The sequence below is a fragment of the Zea mays genome, chromosome 10 (assembly GCF_902167145.1).
Source record: "Zea mays cultivar B73 chromosome 10, Zm-B73-REFERENCE-NAM-5.0, whole genome shotgun sequence".
Taxonomy (NCBI): Eukaryota; Viridiplantae; Streptophyta; class Magnoliopsida; order Poales; family Poaceae; genus Zea; species Zea mays.
Window position 1 is genome coordinate 127,538,855 of NC_050105.1, and position 19,427 is coordinate 127,558,281.

General features: G+C 46.1%; 1 pseudogene; it reads right to left on the reverse strand.

Moving 5' to 3' along the window:
• Window positions 1-19,427, reverse strand: part of LOC103642806 (60S ribosomal protein L6-like) — a 51,897-nt pseudogene that overhangs the window by 6,745 nt on the left and 25,725 nt on the right.

Below are 19,427 nucleotides of genomic sequence, written 5' to 3' on the forward strand. Positions count from 1 at the left end.
CGGTGTTCAGCGCTCACAGAAACCACTGGACATTTATTCAGAAATGTGAGCGAAACAACTGCATAGACAAATATATGAGCATTTTGAAGCAGATCGAGGGCCGGTATGTAGAACAATGTCACATCACAAACTTGGTCGGATTATGAACTTTGGTTGCACACTGCATACACAGACGTAAGCTGTAAAACAATACAGCACACGCAGACACTTCAGAGTTCTAAGTTGTTCAGTTGGGAGTTCGATACATTAAAAAAAGAGCTGTAACCTTTCCAAAAAGCCATAAGAAGAAGACAAAACTGAAAAAGAAGATTCACGTCCTACTACTGGATTCCTTTCCAAACTGGCCCTGGCCAGTTGGCGCCCCGTTCAATATCTTTGAAGATGATCTTACTGCATTTTTTTACTTTCTGGGCAGTAGTATCTGCAAGCCTTCAACTGCAATAACTGCCATGAAGCATTTGATATTCAGAGTGGTTCAAATATTCCAAGATTCTACGAGCAGAACCTAGCACACACCGAGAGAGAGAGACGGGAACTCTGGTAATGTTTACTTCTACCAACTGATGGGCAAGGAAAACAGGGTTAAGCGAGCTACAAGTTGTTTTCCTCATAAGCCAGCTACAAGTTTCTACGATAGGTAAAACGTGATGTCCTGTAGGGTCTATAGAAGGATTAAAGTCGCAGTTCCTATTTGTGCCTTCTATATGGGTATGGCTGTTTTGCTGCCAGGTTCCTGATCTTTTCAACCAATGATGGCTCAAGATACAGCAGCGTACTTTTCTATGAGTTTTCCTAGATTGAGTTCAAGAAATGTTACACCTAGCAGTTAGTATTACAAGGTAAAAGAAACAAGACCCCCATTTTTTTATCAGATGGGATTCTGACCTGGTAACCTTTCAGCAGGTTTCTCCACTTGTCCTGGACCAAGAAACGACATAAGAGTACTGTATTAGCCAATAACATCTAAGGATGAATTTACACCATATGGGTGCAATGCATTACTGGTATAATGTTTCACCTTGAGGTTTACTGCCGTCGGGTGGGCGAGGGAGATCCCAATCCTCGACGGACGGGTGGCGCTCCCCTCATCGTTGGTGCGTCAGAGCATATGTGGCGCGGACAGGGAGGGAGGCGGCCAGGCAGTCGGGAGAGAGAGAGGCCAGGAGGGAGAGGATTAGGGCGGAGACCGTGAGGAAAGGGAGCGAGGCGAGGGGAGCAGCGCCGAGGCTCCGAGATCGTTGGAGATCGGCGTCAGGGCGGCGGGGATTCGGCTGTCGAGGTGCGCGCATTGCCAAATCGGGCATCCAAGCGCGGGCGCGATGAAGAGGATTGTGCGCAGGGTACGGTGGGTGCATGGAGGGGAGGTGAGGGCGTGGTGTCGCCAGGCATTCTTGGGAAGGAGGCGGCGTGCGCGCTGGAGACAGGACGGAGGCGGGAATCACGGAGGCGGGGAGCAAACAAGAGTGATTGAGGGCAGAAAGGAAGACGAAGCGGGAGTGAGTGGAGACGGTGGAGATCGAGGGCATGTCTGGCGGCGAGGAGAGGAAGGCGAGCCTTGGTCGCGTCGTGTGGAAGAGGAGGCGACGGCCGCGAGCATCACGCACGGATGGGGTCACCGTGGCGTGCGTCACGGGGACGGGGCGGGCGCAGGGGCGGGCATCGCGAGGACGGGTGCGGGGGCACGCGACGGGAGCGGTGCCACGGTGAAGTCGGTTGCGGGGGCGGGATTGAGGGAAGCGACGGCGCTTGCGGGGGGGATTGAGGGACGGCGCGGGCAGGATTGTAGGGAGGAAGACGGCGCGGGCGGGGCTGGAGCAGGGGCACGGTGAGGGTGGTGGACGCCCTCGCTCCAGCCTTGTGTAGTAGAGATTAAGAGCTCTGGGCTTCCAATAACTATAGGAAGCTCAGGTCGGACGGTGCAATCCGGTCGAGCCGGACCACATCCGTACGTCTATAAAATAGGATCCGAAGTGCTAGGGTTCAATTTTTTACGCTCCACCCTGATTCATTAGCGACGCCGCGTGCGACGACGACGGTTGCCCCAGAGCGTGCGCGGCGGTGGACCCCCAGCCGGTGGCCGCAACTCCATGACCTCGACGTGCGGTGGCGGAGGTTCCTCGATCCGGAGTAGTGACGGCGGTTCCCAGGTCGGTGGCGGCGGCTCCCCGATCCAGAGAGCGAGCGACAGCGGGGCCCTTGTGTGGTCAAGCGGCGGCGTCCCCGAGGCCCCGAGGAGGCGGCACTTCCAAGGCCGTCGAGCAAGCGACGCCCGTCGACGTGCGAGTAGCGACGCCAACGCATAAGGGGCGATGTTCGAGCGAGCGGCGTCACGGAATCTCCGATCCGGTGCAGTTTTCTTTTCGATTATTGTGTTTTATGCCTACCATATGTATTATTTACGCTAAAAACTGCACGATTTTATGCTTAAACACAGAGTTCGTATATCAGTTTACTGTATGCACATTGGAAAGGCAATTACTTAATTTATGATGTTCGTAATTTGCGTGCATGCAATGGAAACTTCCATGAGTTTACCATAATTTTTGGATCTGTATAAAAATAGAAATCGCATGCATGTGACTGTCATGTTTTTCGGATCTGTCATAAAAATAGGATCGTAATAACAACATACTAGACCTATTAACCTCTCACATTGACTCGGTATTTACGCTTATAATTGAGGGATTTTATGCTCAAAACTTAAGGTTTTTACGCTCCACCCGGAGATGCGTCCACCAGTGAACAACATGCCAGATTTTTTACGCAGTGTAAGGAATTGCATAAATACCTACACTGTGTAGTATAATTTGTTTCGGTATATATCATAAACTAGTTCTAATGCGTTTAGCTGCATGGCTGTTGGAGGGATCCTATATTTATGAAGTAAATAAATCATTAAATGCGATTTTTTGTTTCTATGCATGCAATTCATTTCCTTTCATTGCATATTCTTTCCATCATAAATTCGTGTGCATGCAGCTGGTAACATATTTTTACGCAGCATACTGAATTGCATAATTATCTACTCAGTGTAGCATATTTAGTATCAGTATATATCATAAAATGGTCATTACGAGTCTAGTTGCATGACTGTTGCAGCGATCCTAAATTTATAGAGGAAATAAAACACTTAAATAGAAACTGTCACACATATCTTTCCTAAATTTACGCGCATGCAAGGGAACGTGTTTGACTCATGCATGCATTTTGCCATAATTTTTGGATCTGTATAAAAAATAGAAACCGCATGCATGCGACTGCCATGTTTTTCGGATCTACCATAAAATAGGATCATAATAACAACCTACTAGAGCTATCAACCTCTCACATTGGCTCAGTATTTATGCTTATAATTGAGGGATCTTATGCTCAAAACTTAAACTTTTTACGCTCCAACCCGAAGATGCGTCCACCAGTGAACAACATGCCAGATTTTTTATGTACTGTATCGAATTGCATAAATACCTACACCGTGTAGTATAATTTGTATCAGTATATATCATAAACTAGTTCTAATGTGTTTAGCTACATGACTGTTGGAGGGATTCTATATTTATGAAGGAAATTGTAACACCCCTGGTGTTACTATAACTAAAACTTGAGCATGACATCATAAGCATTGGCATTGCATATGTGTGACACACCTAGAGTGCATTCACTAGGCAAAAATTTCAATCAAGTTGTATTGTTTTAATGTTTTGCAAATAGGACCCTGGATAGGAAGCTTTACCCTAAATAGGGATTAAAGGGGTAAAACTTAACCCAAGTTGAGAAAACCTAAAAGCCTTAGGGTAAAAGTCATAAAATGACCCTAAGAATAGACTTGAATCACTTTTATACCCCTGGGATACCAGAAACCCTAATTGGAACCCTGGAAAACCCTAAAACCAAACCCTAGGGGCTTATGTGCAAAATTAGTCCACTTTTGGACTAAAGTGCAAAAACCAAGCCAAATAAGTATTTGAAGTCAATTGGTTCACAAATATGTGGACTTGAAAGCTAAACCCTAAGTTTTGGACTTAAATGCAAAATGGACCTCATTTGATTCCTATGCTAAGTCTGAAATCAGGGTTATAGACCCAACTTTGGGGCTGTGTAGCTTTCAAAATAGTGAGAATTCATATTAGGTCACCACACCAAATTTGTAGAGCATTTAAAGGAGAACAACTTTGCTTAAGAGAGTGAGCATAGTTGCTATATAGAATTCTGAGATAAATGAGCCTAAAGTTGGGCTGTCAGGCTGTTATGGTCTGAATTTTCAGACTGACAGTGACATTGGATCATCTTTGGAAACAGTTTATGACTAATCTAGCAAGAATTTGCCCATGGCTGCTGTAACAAAGATGAAGATGGTATAATGGACAACAACTTTGCTGCAGAACCTTAGCTTAGGTTTCACATGAAAATTTGAGAAAACTGGGCTCCAACTTGCTCTGTCAGTCGACTGAATACCATTTCCTATGGTACAGTGTCTGCACCGGATCAGACCGCCAGCGCGGATGTCTTCACCGCCGACGACCGGTCTTCGCCGTGATTCGCGCCACCGCCGTTGTGATTCACGTCGACGATGACCCGATAAGGCCGCCAAGTAAAAGCCATGCACCTGGGGATAACTCCGGTGACTCACCGCCGTACCCCTCGTGCTCCGCGGATGTGGAGGATAAGTTCACCGACGAGAGCCGCCTTCCGGCCTTGTGCCACGTGCCTGAGTACCTCCACCGCACCGCCGTAAGCCTTAGTGACTCTCTGTTGATCGCCGGAATGACCGCCACGGTAGAAGCCACGAATTCATTGCGCCAGTACTTTCTTCCACCTCCGGCCGCCGCGCGTCCTCCTAAAAATTCACGGCCACCGTCTTACCCTCCTATAAATTGAGACCGTGACTAGCTCCGTGAGGTCGTCAGCTAACTAGCCACCGCTAATCAGCCACAATCATCCACCAGTGAGCTCGAATTCGCGTTTTCCCCCAAATCTCTTTCCGCCACCGTGAAACAAGCTTCACCGTCGTCAGCCCTTTTTCCGGTCAGTCCAACCCTCCCTTTGCTTCGTTTAAGCTTCTCCCCGTGTCTGTGATGCTTACCGAACCGTCCAATTGAGCTAGAAGTCCCCTGACCGTCGGGAACACATGGATCTTTGGTCCATCCACGCGCTCTCCGTGGCCAGACCAAATTAATCCACCAATTATGCAATTAACTTAGGGGAATCGTTGACTGGGGTGTGAATTCGGTTTCGACCGAAGAAGGACGTCAGTCCTTGCCCCAATCGGCCGGCGCAGACAGCTCGCCGGAGCTCGACCGTGCTCCACGCCGTCGGGGACTGTGAAACGTAAAGGAATAGAACTCGAGGGGCTTTCTTGCAAAGTGTCAGTGACTCTGTTAAATAGTGAGAGAACCCGTACGCAGTTAGTTAAAACCCCAAGGGCCTCTGCGCAAGTCTGCCAGCGCGGGCGCTTTTCCTCCCTGGTACTGGGCCGCTGGGCTGAATCTGGCCCATCACTGTTGGAACATTTTCCTTTTTCTTTTACAGCAGAGCCAAAACAATTATAGAAAAATGTAGAAAAATGATAAAATTGTGAAACTAATTTTCCTAGGTTTGTTATTTTCCATAGTATTTAATAAAAATAAGTTTTGTGATTTTTAGTGAAAATAAGAAATTTTAAGGTATTTAAAGTAGTTAAAAGTCTTGGTTATAGATTTTTAGAAAATAATTGGTAAGTCCTAAAATGCCCAAAATTTTTATGAGTGTTATACACTATTTAGAAACCTTGGGTAGAGTTTGAATTGATTTGGACCTTGTTTGATCACCAAACCCCAAAACACCCCCCTGCCCTATGAACTCCTTTACCGACTCCGGAAACCCTAAGTTCCCGGAACTCCGTGAAGGCAAGTTGTATTCAAGACATAAATAATAAGTTTATGTTATCTTTGCATCCTCATGAGCATCCCATGGCATCCATTCTTATACTTATGTATGGTTATGATTAGAACGTGAAGAAGAGGTAGAAGTCCCCGAAGACAGGACACCACCACCTTCGGAGTCTCAGGCCGGGAATCATTTCTACTTTGACATCTGTGGATCTGAGCCTGATTCACCTGTGAACGAAGGCAAGCCCCGGTGCATTTGCCACCTCCCTTGATGTTTTTACAATCTTTCTCACTTGATTGCTGCATTAGGTGATAGGAGTTGATTGATTAAACAATTCCTGCATTACCTCCCTTGATCTTGATTACCCTCCTTGAAATCCTGTTTTTACAAAAAGGTTTTACTTTGCTTAGCATTGCTTTAGAAAAACAAAGGATTTGTTTTACAAAAGATGTTTGGCAAAGTGGGAGGGTTGTTTTGAAAATAAAACTTGATGGTGGATCCATCACGGCCGTGATGGATTCAACATCGGAAAAGATGTACCTCTGCTAGGTACCAAGTTTTTGGGGTGAAATGATTAAGCTGAGACCGGGCGGGTGACTTGCACGAGAAGAGAGTCTCGGTGTAGTGTCTCCGTCTGAGTCGATTAAGGACCGTCTCGATGTAGGCTTGTTGATCGAGGACCCTTTAGCTGGTCACATGCCTCGTCATGGGTAAGCCTTGCCTCGGGCAGACTAAGGCCGGAATAAGACAACACGAGATGGGCGTGGAGCGGTGGCGGGAGTAGCGTGTACCCTCCGTGGCAAGAGGCTGGACGGTGGTGTATCTGTGCTCTCGGTCTGCGTGAACCTGATCCGGTCTTAAGAACCCCGGTGGCGGGTTGACATATGCAAGGGTTAAGTGCTACATATGTCATGTGATTGGAGATCCTCAGCTGAGTACAATCGATTCGGATCGCCGTACCTTCGCGGTCATGAAGACTTGGTCACTACCCTACACGTAGCATTCCACTAAAGACGATGGGCTCTTGTTAAGAAATTGGCTAGTGCAGGACCAGTGATTGAACTAGGGTAGAAAGAACTCTAGTGCAGGTAATTTTACCTAACTTGACAAATAAAATTGGATTTTTAAGGATCCACTTTAGTAAGCATTTCTGCAAAACAGAGTCTTTGAATATTGAAAAGCCTTACCTTGACTCCCACATAACCAGCATACCCTTGAGAGTCTTTTCTTTAGTCGGGTAAGACTTGCTGAGTATTCCATACTCAGGGTTTATCCCTTCGTTGTTTTTAGGTGAGGAAGTAGCAGACTTTTGCTGCTTCTGTGCCAAGGTGGTTCCAAAAGAAGAAAATCAGGACTGAAGTGCGGGAGGACTCGGTCCTCCACTTAAGATCTTTTGCTTTTAGCTTCTCGGGAGGAGTTTGTGCCTCCCTGGTTTGTATAATATTACTTCTCTGCACTCACTTTTAGTCTGGTCTGTAATAAAAATAACTCAAGCTTGCTTTTGAAATAAAATGTAAGTTTATGTAATTCGCTTCCGCATTTCTTCATCTCTGATGTTCTGTAATGTCTACAAGACGGGTGAGACGTTCCTGGTAAGGTAAGGAAAGATACCGAACTTGTCAAGTAGTTCAGGGGCACCTACAGGGTTGTCTGATGTCTGTGAGACAAGGACAACTGTAGGTGGGCCTAATTACTTGGGAGGTTCCGTCACAGCTGGTATCGGAGCGTAGCCCTTCTTGGCAGATATTATGAGGCATCTTCAAAAGAATTTTCAAAAGTCTTACCTAGAAATTCTTTTCTCTTCTTACCTAAGTATTCTGAAGAAGTCTATCTTAAAGACCAGATAGGAAGAGTGCAACGTATAGAAGGTTGAATCGACTAAGGTTGATTCTGTAATTATACATGCATCATGCTAAGCACTATACTAATAACATTTTCCCCCTTAGAAAAGATGCCGCCACGTACCAGGCTAACGGCACGCAAGTCTACGGGACCAATTGGGGTGCCTCGGCATCAATTGGCTCCCCGACATGAAAGGAGCAGCAGTGGAAGTAACGACCCCATCGGAGACCTTGAAGCTCGTGTGAGTCGACTTCAAGCAGCGCTTCAACATAGGACTGATGCTTGGGTCGCTGACGGTGATAGAATCAACGAACTGAGAAGGGACATCCGACACTTGCAGGATCAACTCGCTGATCGAGACTTAGCACTTGACTGGGCCGTACAGTCTCGTTTGCTAATGTGCGCTAAGGAAGCAAGGGCTCAGGCCCGAGTTAAAGAACTTAGCTCGACTGTTGACAACCTGCAGGTTTACTGCAACACGTTGCACGAGGAAGTCCATATACTATACTCACAACTACACCCAAGTGAGCCTGCACAACCTGCTGAGGCGGAAGCTGGACCATCTCAAGTGGCGGGACGTGCGCTGGGTGGGGAGTTAGACCTTTTGAGCCCCCTCCTTCTTTGAGGTTGGTTGATGTCTGGACTCCCACACCTGACGATGAGGCCGCCAAGACTGATGGCAAGCAGGAATAAGGGTGTAATAGAAGTAAAAGTAGTGTATTGTAGGGTATTGTAGGGTGTACTGTTGTATAATAGGTTGAACCTTTGTATAATGGGTATTGTATCCTGTTATGTAATATCGAGTCTGTATCATTACTTTTTATAGTAATGTAAAATGGAAGGTTTTCTCTGGCACATTATGTTTACTTCAAATGTTTTTGCCACAGATGCCGACCAGGACTCGAGGACAGGATGCAGCAGGAACTTCTGGGGGACGGGATGTTACCCCAAACCCACCTCCAGTTCCTCCCACGTTAGCCGAGGCGATTGCCGCCTTGGTGAATGCCACCGCCGATAATACCCGCTTCCTTAGGGAAATGGCGGGTCAGCAACAATTCCAGTAGCAGGCGGGAAGAGGTTATCCGCAGGGTCCCCGTGAGACCACTTATCTGGACTTTTCTGAAACTCGTCCACCCCTATTCGTCAAAGCGGAAGATCCCCTAGAAGCTGACGAGTGGATTCGGGTTATTGAGCAAAAGTTTGGTCTTCTCCGTTGCTCAGAGACGCAGAAACCATTGTTCGCCGCACAACAACTCCGTGGTCCTGCCAGTACCTGGTGGGGAAACTTCGTGGCTATCCAACCTGTCAACCATCAAGTCACCTGGGATGAGTTTAAAGCAGCCTTCCGTGAACACTACATCCCCGAAGGAGTGCTGCATATGAAACAAGAGGAATTTATGAAGTTACAACAAGGTGGAGATACCGTCACTCAATATCTCAACAAATTCAACCACCTGTCGCAGTATGCTATCGACCAGGTGAATACGGATTTAAAGAAGAAGAACTGTTTTATGCGGGGACTGAATGATCGGCTACAAAGGAAAATGGCCACATGCATAGATCTCACGTATGGAAAGGCTGTCAGCACAGCCTTATCTATTGAAGCCAAATATACAAATTCTGGGAAGAATAAGGGATTCGGTGGTGAGAGGCCTAATCAGGGCCAGGCGAAGAAGCAACAGTTTGTGATTCGACCCTCAAACCAAAATCGCACTTTTTCTCGTCCACCTTCATTTCCCTTCAAACAGCCTATCATTATCCGCCCCAACAATGCCCCCACTACCCCAAAACAGCCGGGTGCCCCAGGCACTCGATTCCCTGCCTTGCCTAGTTCTTCAACTGGGTGCTTTAATTGCGGCAAGTCAGGACACTTCATCAAAGACTGCCCATATCCTAGGCAAAATCAATCCAATGCTCAGCAAGGAACCGGGAAGTCCTCTCAGCCTAAAGGAAATGCTATGGGGAAGAATACGAAGAAAACGGGGCGTGTATATTACACTCAAGTGGCTACTACACCGGAAGGAGAGCCGGTGATGATGGGTACGTTTCCCGTGGCCAGTCACCCAGCAATTATTCTTTTTGATTCTGGTGCTTCACATACATTTATTAGCAAGAAGTTTGTGGAACAACATCATATTGCATACCATGAATCAAAGGAGGGATTTAAAATTTATTCACCTGGGGGACACATTTATACTAGAGAAGTGGCCTATGGCGTGCCAGTAACAATGGCCGGACGGAACTTTCCTGTTAACATGATTGTTCTGAAAGGCCAGGATATAGATGTAATCTTGGGTATGAATTGGTTAACCCAATACAAGGCAATCCTCAACACTGAACTCAGAACCGTCAGGTTGAGCTATAACCAAGAAGAGATTCTTCTGACTCTCCCCGCAACCAATCCAGCCAAAGCTTCTGGTAGAGTCTATGAAGCCATTGTACCGGAGATCAAGAACATTCCGGTAGTATGTGAGTTTCCAAATGTATTTCCGGAAGATTTGCCTGGACTGCCCCCTGAAAGAGATGTAGAATTCGTAATTGAGTTAAAGCCCGGTACGGCTCCCATCTCCCGAAGATCGTACCGCATGCCCCCTAATGAGTTGGCGGAACTGAAGATTCAATTACAAGATCTATTGAATAAGGGATTCATCCGGCCAAGCTCGTCCCCGTGGGGTTGTCCCGCCATTTTTGTTAAGAAGAAGGACCAAACCTTGAGAATGTGCGTGGATTATCGACCCCTGAATGAGGTCACTATCAAGAATAAGTACCCTCTTCCAAGGATCGACATCTTATTTGATCAACTGACTGGGGCGAGGGTATTTTCCAAAATTGATCTCAGGTCGGGCTATCATCAAATCCGTATTCGGACCGAGGATATACCGAAGACCGCGTTTACTACGCGATATGGATTGTTTGAATACTTGGTAATGTCTTTCGGGCTTACAAATGCTCCTGCCCATTTCACCTACTTGATGAACTCGGTGTTCATGCCCGAGTTGGACAAATTCGTGGTAGTCTTCATCGACGATATCTTGATATATTCTAAGAATGAAGAGGACCATGCTCAGCATTTACGGATTGTATTGACGCGCCTAAGGGAACATCAGCTATATGCCAAGTTCAGTAAGTGCGCATTCTGGCTGGAAGAAATTCAATTTTTGGGGCACGTGTTATCAGCTAAAGGAATTGCGGTAGATCCTAGCAAGGTCAAAGATATTCTGGAGTGGAAACCCCCAACAACTGTTCACCAAGTCCGGAGTTTTCTTGGACTAGCTGGGTATTATCGCAGATTCATACCAGATTTTTCTAAGCTTGTGAAGCCAATCACAAGTTTATTGAAGAATGACATTAAGTTCAATTGGTCTTCTAAGTGCAATGAAGCCTTCGAGCAACTGAAGACACTATTGACCACTGCTCCGGTATTAGCTCAACCGGACATCACTAAACCTTTTGATGTATATTGTGATGCATCTGGCAGTGGGCTCGGCTGTGTACTGATGCAAGAGGGCCGAGTGATCGCGTATGCTTCGAGACAGTTACGCCGACATGAGGAGCACTATCCAACTCATGATCTGGAGCTAGCTGCTGTGGTTCATGCCCTAAAGATTTGGCGTCACTATCTGCTGGGTAATATCTGTCACATATATACAGATCATAAAAGTCTGAAGTACATCTTCACCCAGTCAGAGTTAAATATGAGACAAAGACGATGGCTTGAGCTCATCAAAGACTATGAATTGGAGATCCATTATCACCCAGGCAAGGCCAATGTGGTGGCAGATGCGTTGAGTCGTAAGACTTCCTGCCACTGTCTTATGGCGAGGACCTCCAAGAACACTTTGTGTCAGGAAATGGAAAAGCTAAACCTAGGGATCATCCAACAAGGGACTCTAAATCAGTTAAAGCTTGAGTCAATCATTTTGCAAAGGATAATTGATGCTCAAAAGGATAATCTGGGTATGAAGCACATTCGAGAGAAGATAAAGGCTGGAGTAGCCAAGTGTTTCAAGGAAGACGATCAAGGTGTGATATGGTTCAAAAACCGCATAGTAGTACCAAAGAACGAAGAGCTCCGCCAGCAAATTCTTGATGAAGCACATCTTAGTCGCTATTCTATTCATCCCGGAAGCACTAAGATGTATCAAGACTTAAAACAACATTACTGGTGGACTAAGATGAAGATTGAAATTGCACGCTATGTGGCTAAATGCGACACTTGCAGACGTGTCAAGGCCATACACATGAAAACTGCGGGTCCATTACAATCTTTGCCAATCCCAACCTGGAAATGGGAAGACATCAGCATGGACTTCATTGTGGGATTGCCCAGAACCGCAAAAGGCTTTGACTCCATCTGGGTTATCATCGATCGACTTACAAAGATCGCCCACTTTCTCCCGGTCAAGGTAAAATATCACGTCAATATCTATGCGGAGTTGTACATCGCCCGTATTCTCAGTTTGCATGGTATCCCAAAGACTATAGTGTCGGATCGTGGACCACAATTTGTATCTAAATTCTGGGAAGAACTTCATAAATTCCTGGGTACTAAACTGCTCCACAGTTCGGCCTATCATCCTCAAACCAGTGGACAAACTGAGAGAGTGAACCAAATACTTGAAGATATGCTGCGGGCATGTGTCCTGGATTTCTCATTAAAATGGGATGAATGTTTACCTTTAGCGGAGTTTTCATATAATAATAGCTACCAAGAAAGTATCAAGATGGCACCCTTTGAAGCTTTATATGGACGACGGTGTCGGACTCTGCTAAATTGGTCTGAACCTGGAGAAAGATACTTCTTTAGACCTGATATGGTGAAAGAGGTTGAAGAAAAGGTTCAGAGAATTATCCATAATATGAAGAAAGCTCAAGCACGGCAAAAGAGTTATGCAAACAAACGGCGAATGCCCTTATATTTTCTTGAAGGGGACTATGTCTACCTGAAGGTATCGCCAATGAAAGGCGTATCGCGTTTCGGAGTTAAAGGAAAACTTGCACCACGATATATTGGTCCTTTTCTTATTCTGGAAAGATATGGGCCAGTGGCGTATCGACTCCAACTCCCCGAAACCTTGTCTGCTGTGCATAATGTGTTCCACGTATCACAACTGAAGAAATGTCTTCGGGTTCCTGATCGAACCGTTGAAGTGACTGATGTTGTCCTGAAACCAGATTTAACGTACTCGGAACATCCTATTCGAGTTCTGGATCAAAAGGACAGGGTCACCCGAAGAAAGACTCTCAAGTTCTACAAGATACAGTGGAACCAGCATTCGGAAGATGAGGCTACATGGGAAACCCAAGACTTCTTAGATAAGAATTTCCCAGGCTTTTTAGCCTCATGTAAATTATAAAGTCTGTATAATTGTTGTAATAAAGGAGTAACCCCCACATCACCCCTGCCTTGTACCAAAATTAAGGAAATAAAAATGTGATGCGTTTCCTTTACCATTCCCTACCCTAGGATTTTTAATCTCGGGACGAGATTCTTTTATGGGGGGAAGGATGTAACACCCCTGGTGTTACTATAACTAAAACTTGAGCATGACATCATAAGCATTGGCATTGCATATGTGTGACACACCTAGAGTGCATTCACTAGGCAAAAATTTCAATCAAGTTGTATTGTTTTAATGTTTTGCAAATAGGACCCTGGATAGGAAGCTTTACCCTAAATAGGGATTAAAGGGGTAAAACTTAACCCAAGTTGAGAAAACCTAAAAGCCTTAGGGTAAAAGTCATAAAATGACCCTAAGAATAGACTTGAATCACTTTTATACCCCTGGGATACCAGAAACCCTAATTGGAACCCTGGAAAACCCTAAAACCAAACCCTAGGGGCTTATGTGCAAAATTAGTCCACTTTTGGACTAAAGTGCAAAAACCAAGCCAAATAAGTATTTGAAGTCAATTGGTTCACAAATATGTGGACTTGAAAGCTAAACCCTAAGTTTTGGACTTAAATGCAAAATGGACCTCATTTGATTCCTATGCTAAGTCTGAAATCAGGGTTATAGACCCAACTTTGGGGTTGTGTAGCTTTCAAAATAGTGAGAATTCATATTAGGTCACCACACCAAATTTGTAGAGCATTTAAAGGAGAACAACTTTGCTTAAGAGAGTGAGCATAGTTGCTATATAGAATTCTGAGATAAATGAGCCTAAAGTTGGGCTGTCAGGCTGTTATGGTCTGAATTTTCAGACTGACAGTGACATTGGATCATCTTTGGAAACAGTTTATGACTAATCTAGCAAGAATTTGCCCATGGCTGCTGTAACAAAGATGAAGATGGTATAATGGACAACAACTTTGCTGCAGAACCTTAGCTTAGGTTTCACATGAAAATTTGAGAAAACTGGGCTCCAACTTGCTCTGTCAGTCGACTGAATACCATTTCCTATGGTACAGTGTCTGCACCGGATCAGACCGCCAGCACGGCTGTCTTCACCACCGACGACCGGTCTTCGCCGTGATTCGCGCCACCGCCGTTGTGATTCACGTCGACGATGACCCGATAAGGCCGCCAAGTAAAAGCCATGCACCTGGGGATAACTCCGGTGACTCACCGCCGTACCCCTCGTGCTCCGCGGATGTGGAGGATAAGTTCACCGACGAGAGCCGCCTTCCGGCCTTGTGCCACGTGCCTGAGTACCTCCACCGCACCGCCGTAAGCCTTAGTGACTCTCCGTTGATCGCCGGAATGACCGCCACGGTAGAAGCCACGAATCCATTGCGCCAGTACTTTCTTCCACCTCCGGCCGCCGCGCGTCCTCCTAAAAATTCACGGCCACCGTCTTACCCTCCTATAAATTGAGCCCGTGACTAGCTCCGTGAGGTCGTCAGCTAACTAGCCACCGCTAATCAGCCACAATCATCCACCAGTGAGCTCGAATTCGCGTTTTCCCCCAAATCTCTTTCCGCCACCGTGAAACAAGCTTCACCGTCGTCAGCCTTTTTCCGGTCAGTCCAACCCTCCCTTTGCTTCGTTTAAGCTTCTCCTCGTGTCTGTGATGCTTACCGAACCGTCCAATTGAGCTAGAAGTCCCCTGACCGTCGGGAACGCATGGATCTTTGGTCCATCCACGCGCTCTCCGTGGCCAGACCAAATTAATCCACCAATTATGCAATTAACTTAGGGGAATCGTTGACCGGGGTGTGAATTCAGTTTCGACCAAAGAAGGACGTCAGTCCTTGCCCCAATCGGCCGGCGCAGACAGCTCGCCGGAGCTCGACCGTGCTCCACGCCGTCGGGGACTGTGAAACGTAAAGGAATAGAACTCGAGGGGCTTTCTTGCAAAGTGTCAGTGACTCTGTTAAATAGTGAGAGAACCCGTACGCAGTTAGTTAAAACCCCAAGGGCCTCTGCGCAAGTCTGCCAGCGCGGGCGCGCGCGCGGGCGCTTTTCCTCCCTGGTACTGGGCCGCTGGGCTGAATCTGGCCCATCACTGTTGGAACATTTTCCTTTTTCTTTTACAGCAGAGCCAAAACAATTATAGAAAAATGTAGAAAAATGATAAAATTGTGAAACTAATTTTCCTAGGTTTGTTATTTTCCATAGTATTTAATAAAAATAAGTTTTGTGATTTTTAGTGAAAATAAGAAATTTTAAGGTATTTAAAGTAGTTAAAAGTCTTGGTTATAGATTTTTAGAAAATAATTGGTAAGTCCTAAAATGCCCAAAATTTTTATGAGTGTTATACACTATTTAGAAACCTTGGGTAGAGTTTGAATTGATTTGGACCTTGTTTGATCACCAAACCCCAAAACACCCCCCTGCCCTATGAACTCCTTTACCGACTCCGGAAACCCTAAGTTCCCGGAACTCCGTGAAGGCAAGTTGTATTCAAGACATAAATAATAAGTTTATGTTATCTTTGCATCCTCATGAGCATCCCATGGCATCCATTCTTATACTTATGTATGGTTATGATTAGAACGTGAAGAAGAGGTAGAAGTCCCCGAAGACAGGACACCACCACCTTCAGAGTCTCAGGCCGGGAATCATTTCTACTTTGACATCTGTGGATCTGAGCCTGATTCACCTGTGAACGAAGGCAAGCCCTGGTGCATTTGCCACCTCCCTTGATGTTTTTACAATCTTTCTCACTTGATTGCTGCATTAGGTGATAGGAGTTGATTGATTAAACAATTCCTGCATTACCTCCCTTGATCTTGATTACCCTCCTTGAAATCCTGTTTTTACAAAAAGGTTTTACTTTGCTTAGCATTGCTTTAGAAAAACAAAGGATTTGTTTTACAAAAGATGTTTGGCAAAGTGGGAGGGTTGTTTTTGAAAATAAAACTTGATGGTGGATCCATCACGGCCGTGATGGATTCAACATCGGAAAAGATGTACCTCTGCTAGGTACCAAGTTTTTTGGGGTGAAATGATTAAGCTGAGACCGGGCGGGTGACTTGCACGAGAAGAGAGTCTCGGTGTAGTGTCTCCGTCTGAGTCGATTAAGGACCGTCTCGATGTAGGCTTGTTGATCGAGGACCCTTTAGCTGGTCACATGCCTCGTCATGGGTAAGCCTTGCCTCGGGCAGACTAAGGCCGGAATAAGACAACACGAGATGGGCGTGGAGCGGTGGCGGGAGTAGCGTGTACCCTCCGTGGCAAGAGGCTGGACGGTGGTGTATCTGTGCTCTCGGTCTGCGTGAACCTGATCCGGTCTTAAGAACCCCGGTGGCGGGTTGACATATGCAAGGGTTAAGTGCTACATATGTCATGTGATTGGAGATCCTCAGCTGAGTACAATCGATTCGGATCGCCGTACCTTCGCGGTCATGAAGACTTGGTCACTACCCTACACGTAGCATTCCACTAAAGACGATGGGCTCTTGTTAAGAAATTGGCTAGTGCAGGACCAGTGATTGAACTAGGGTAGAAAGAACTCTAGTGCAGGTAATTTTACCTAACTTGACAAATAAAATTGGATTTTTAAGGATCCACTTTAGTAAGCATTTCTGCAAAACAGAGTCTTTGAATATTGAAAAGCCTTACCTTGACTCCCACATAACCAGCATACCCTTGAGAGTCTTTTCTTTAGTCGGGTAAGACTTGCTGAGTATTCCATACTCAGGGTTTATCCCTTCGTTGTTTTTAGGTGAGGAAGTAGCAGACTTTTGCTGCTTCTGTGCCAAGGTGGTTCCAAAAGAAGAAAATCAGGACTGAAGTGCGGGAGGACTCGGTCCTCCACTTAAGATCTTTTGCTTTTAGCTTCTCGGGAGGAGTTTGTGCCTCCCTGGTTTGTATAATATTACTTCTCTGCACTCACTTTTAGTCTGGTCTGTAATAAAAATAACTCAAGCTTGCTTTTGAAATAAAATGTAAGTTTATGTAATTCGCTTCCGCATTTCTTCATCTCCGATGTTCTGTAATGTCTACAAGACGGGTGAGACGTTCCTGGTAAGGTAAGGAAAGATACCGAACTTGTCAAGTAGTTCAGGGGCACCTACAGGATTGTCTGATGTCTGTGAGACAAGGACAACTGTAGGTGGGCCTAATTACTTGGGAGGTTTCGTCACAGAAATAAAACATTAAATACGTTTTTTGTTTCTATGCGTGCAATTCATTTCCTTTCATTGCACATTCTTTCCATCATAAATTCGTGCGCATGCAGCAGGTAACAGATTTTTATGCAGTATACCAAATTGCATAATTATCTACACAGTGTAGCATATTTAGTATCAGTATATGTCATAAAATGGTCCTTACAAATCTAGCTGCATGGCTGTTGCAGCTATCCTAAATTTATGGAGTAAATAAAGCATTTAAAAATAGAAACTGTCACACATTTCTTTCCTAAGTTTACGCGCATGCAAGGGAACGTGTTTGACTCATGCATGCATTCCTTTTTTGCGCGCATGGGCGGATGGCGCACCCAACAGCCTGGTTGAGTCGGCGCGTTAGGTTGAACCACGTTGCAGGGTGGTCGGCCTGAGCTTCCTTTAACTATTGAAAGCTCAGGGCTCCCGTTATACCTATATATATATATAGGAGGAGGTAATGGAAGCCCTGGGCTTCCATTAGTATGGGAAGCCCTAGTCAGGTCACGCGCCCGATCGTGTGTTGGTTCTGGCTCGAGCGGATTCCAGCGTAAAACGTGAGCCCTAGGCTCTCTTTAACTACAGGAAGCCCCGACAACCTACCGACCGGGCCGACCAACCAGGTGTGCAGACCGCACCAGACCGTTTTTGGTTTACTGTCCCCGACTGCTTACGCCAAATTAACATATGAGTTACGATGATGTGTTGTCGTTTATGCAAATATAGTTTGTGCACGATTTAGCTTTCTGGGCCCACGAGAAGATTATGCTCCCGCAATCTAGGCATCCATACTAGTCCCCACGTGAACTTTTATTTGATGGCCCATTTTACCCACGCATTTCTGATAGTCGCCTAGAGGGGGGTGAATAGGGCGAAACTGAAATTTACAAATATAAACACAACTACAAGCCGGGTTAGCGTTAGAAATAAAAACAAGTCCGAGAGAGAGGGCGCAAAACAAATCGCAAGCAAATGAAGAGTGTGACACGCGGATTTGTTTTACCGAGGTTCGGCTCTCGCAAACCTACTCCCCGTTGAGGAGGCCACAAAGGCCGGGTCTCTTTCAACCCTTACCCTCTCTCAAACGGTCCCTCGGACCGAGTGAGCTTCTCTTCTCAAATCAAAACCGGGAACAAAACTTCCCCGCAAGGGCCACCACACAATTGGTGCCTCTTGCCTTGATTACAATGGAGTTTTGATCACAAGAACAAGTGAGAAAGAAAAGAAGCAATCCAAGCGCAAGAGCTCAAAAGAACACGGCAAATCTCTCTCGCTAATCACTAAAGACTTGTGTGGAATTGGAGAGGATTTGATCTCTTTGGTGTGTCTAGAATTGAATGCCTAGCTCTTGTAAGTGGTTGAGAAGTGGAAAACTTGGATGCAATGAATGGTGGGTGGTTGGGGGTATTTATAGCCCCAACCACCAAACTAGCCGTTTGGTGGGGCTGTCTGTCGCATGGTGCACCGGACAGTCCGGTGCACACCGGACATGTCCGGTGCGCCAGCCACGTCACCAAAGCCGTTGGGTTCTGACCGTTGGAGCTCTGACTTCTGGGCTCGCCTCGATGTCCGGTGGCGCACCGGACATGAACTGTAGAGTGTCCGGTGCGCCAGTATGGGCGTGCCTGACGTCTGCGCGCTCTGGCGCGCATTAATTGCTGTTGCAGGCGACCGTTGGCGCGAAGTAGCCGTTGCCCCGCAGCTACACCGGACAGTCCGGTGTACACCGGACATGTCCGGTGAATTATAGCGGAGCAGCCGCTGTGATTTCCCGAGGCTGCCAAGTTCCAGAGCCACGATGTTTTGGAGCACCGGACACTGTCCGGTGTACACCGGACAGTCCGGTGAATTATAGCGTGCCGGCTCTGAGAATTTCCCGAAGCTGAGGAGTTCTGTGCGAAGTCCCCTGGTGCACCGGACAGTCCGGTGCGCCAGACAAGGGAGCCTTTCGGGATGCCTTTTAGCTCTCTATTTAGAACCCAACTTTGATCTTTTTAATTGGCTTTGTTGTGAACCTTTGACACCTGTATAACTTATACACTAGAGCAAACTAGTTAGTCCAATTATTTGTGTTGGGCAATTCAACCACCAAAATTATTTAGGAACTAGGTGTAAGCCTAATTCCCTTTCAATCTCCCCCTTTTTGGTGATTGATGCCAACACAAAC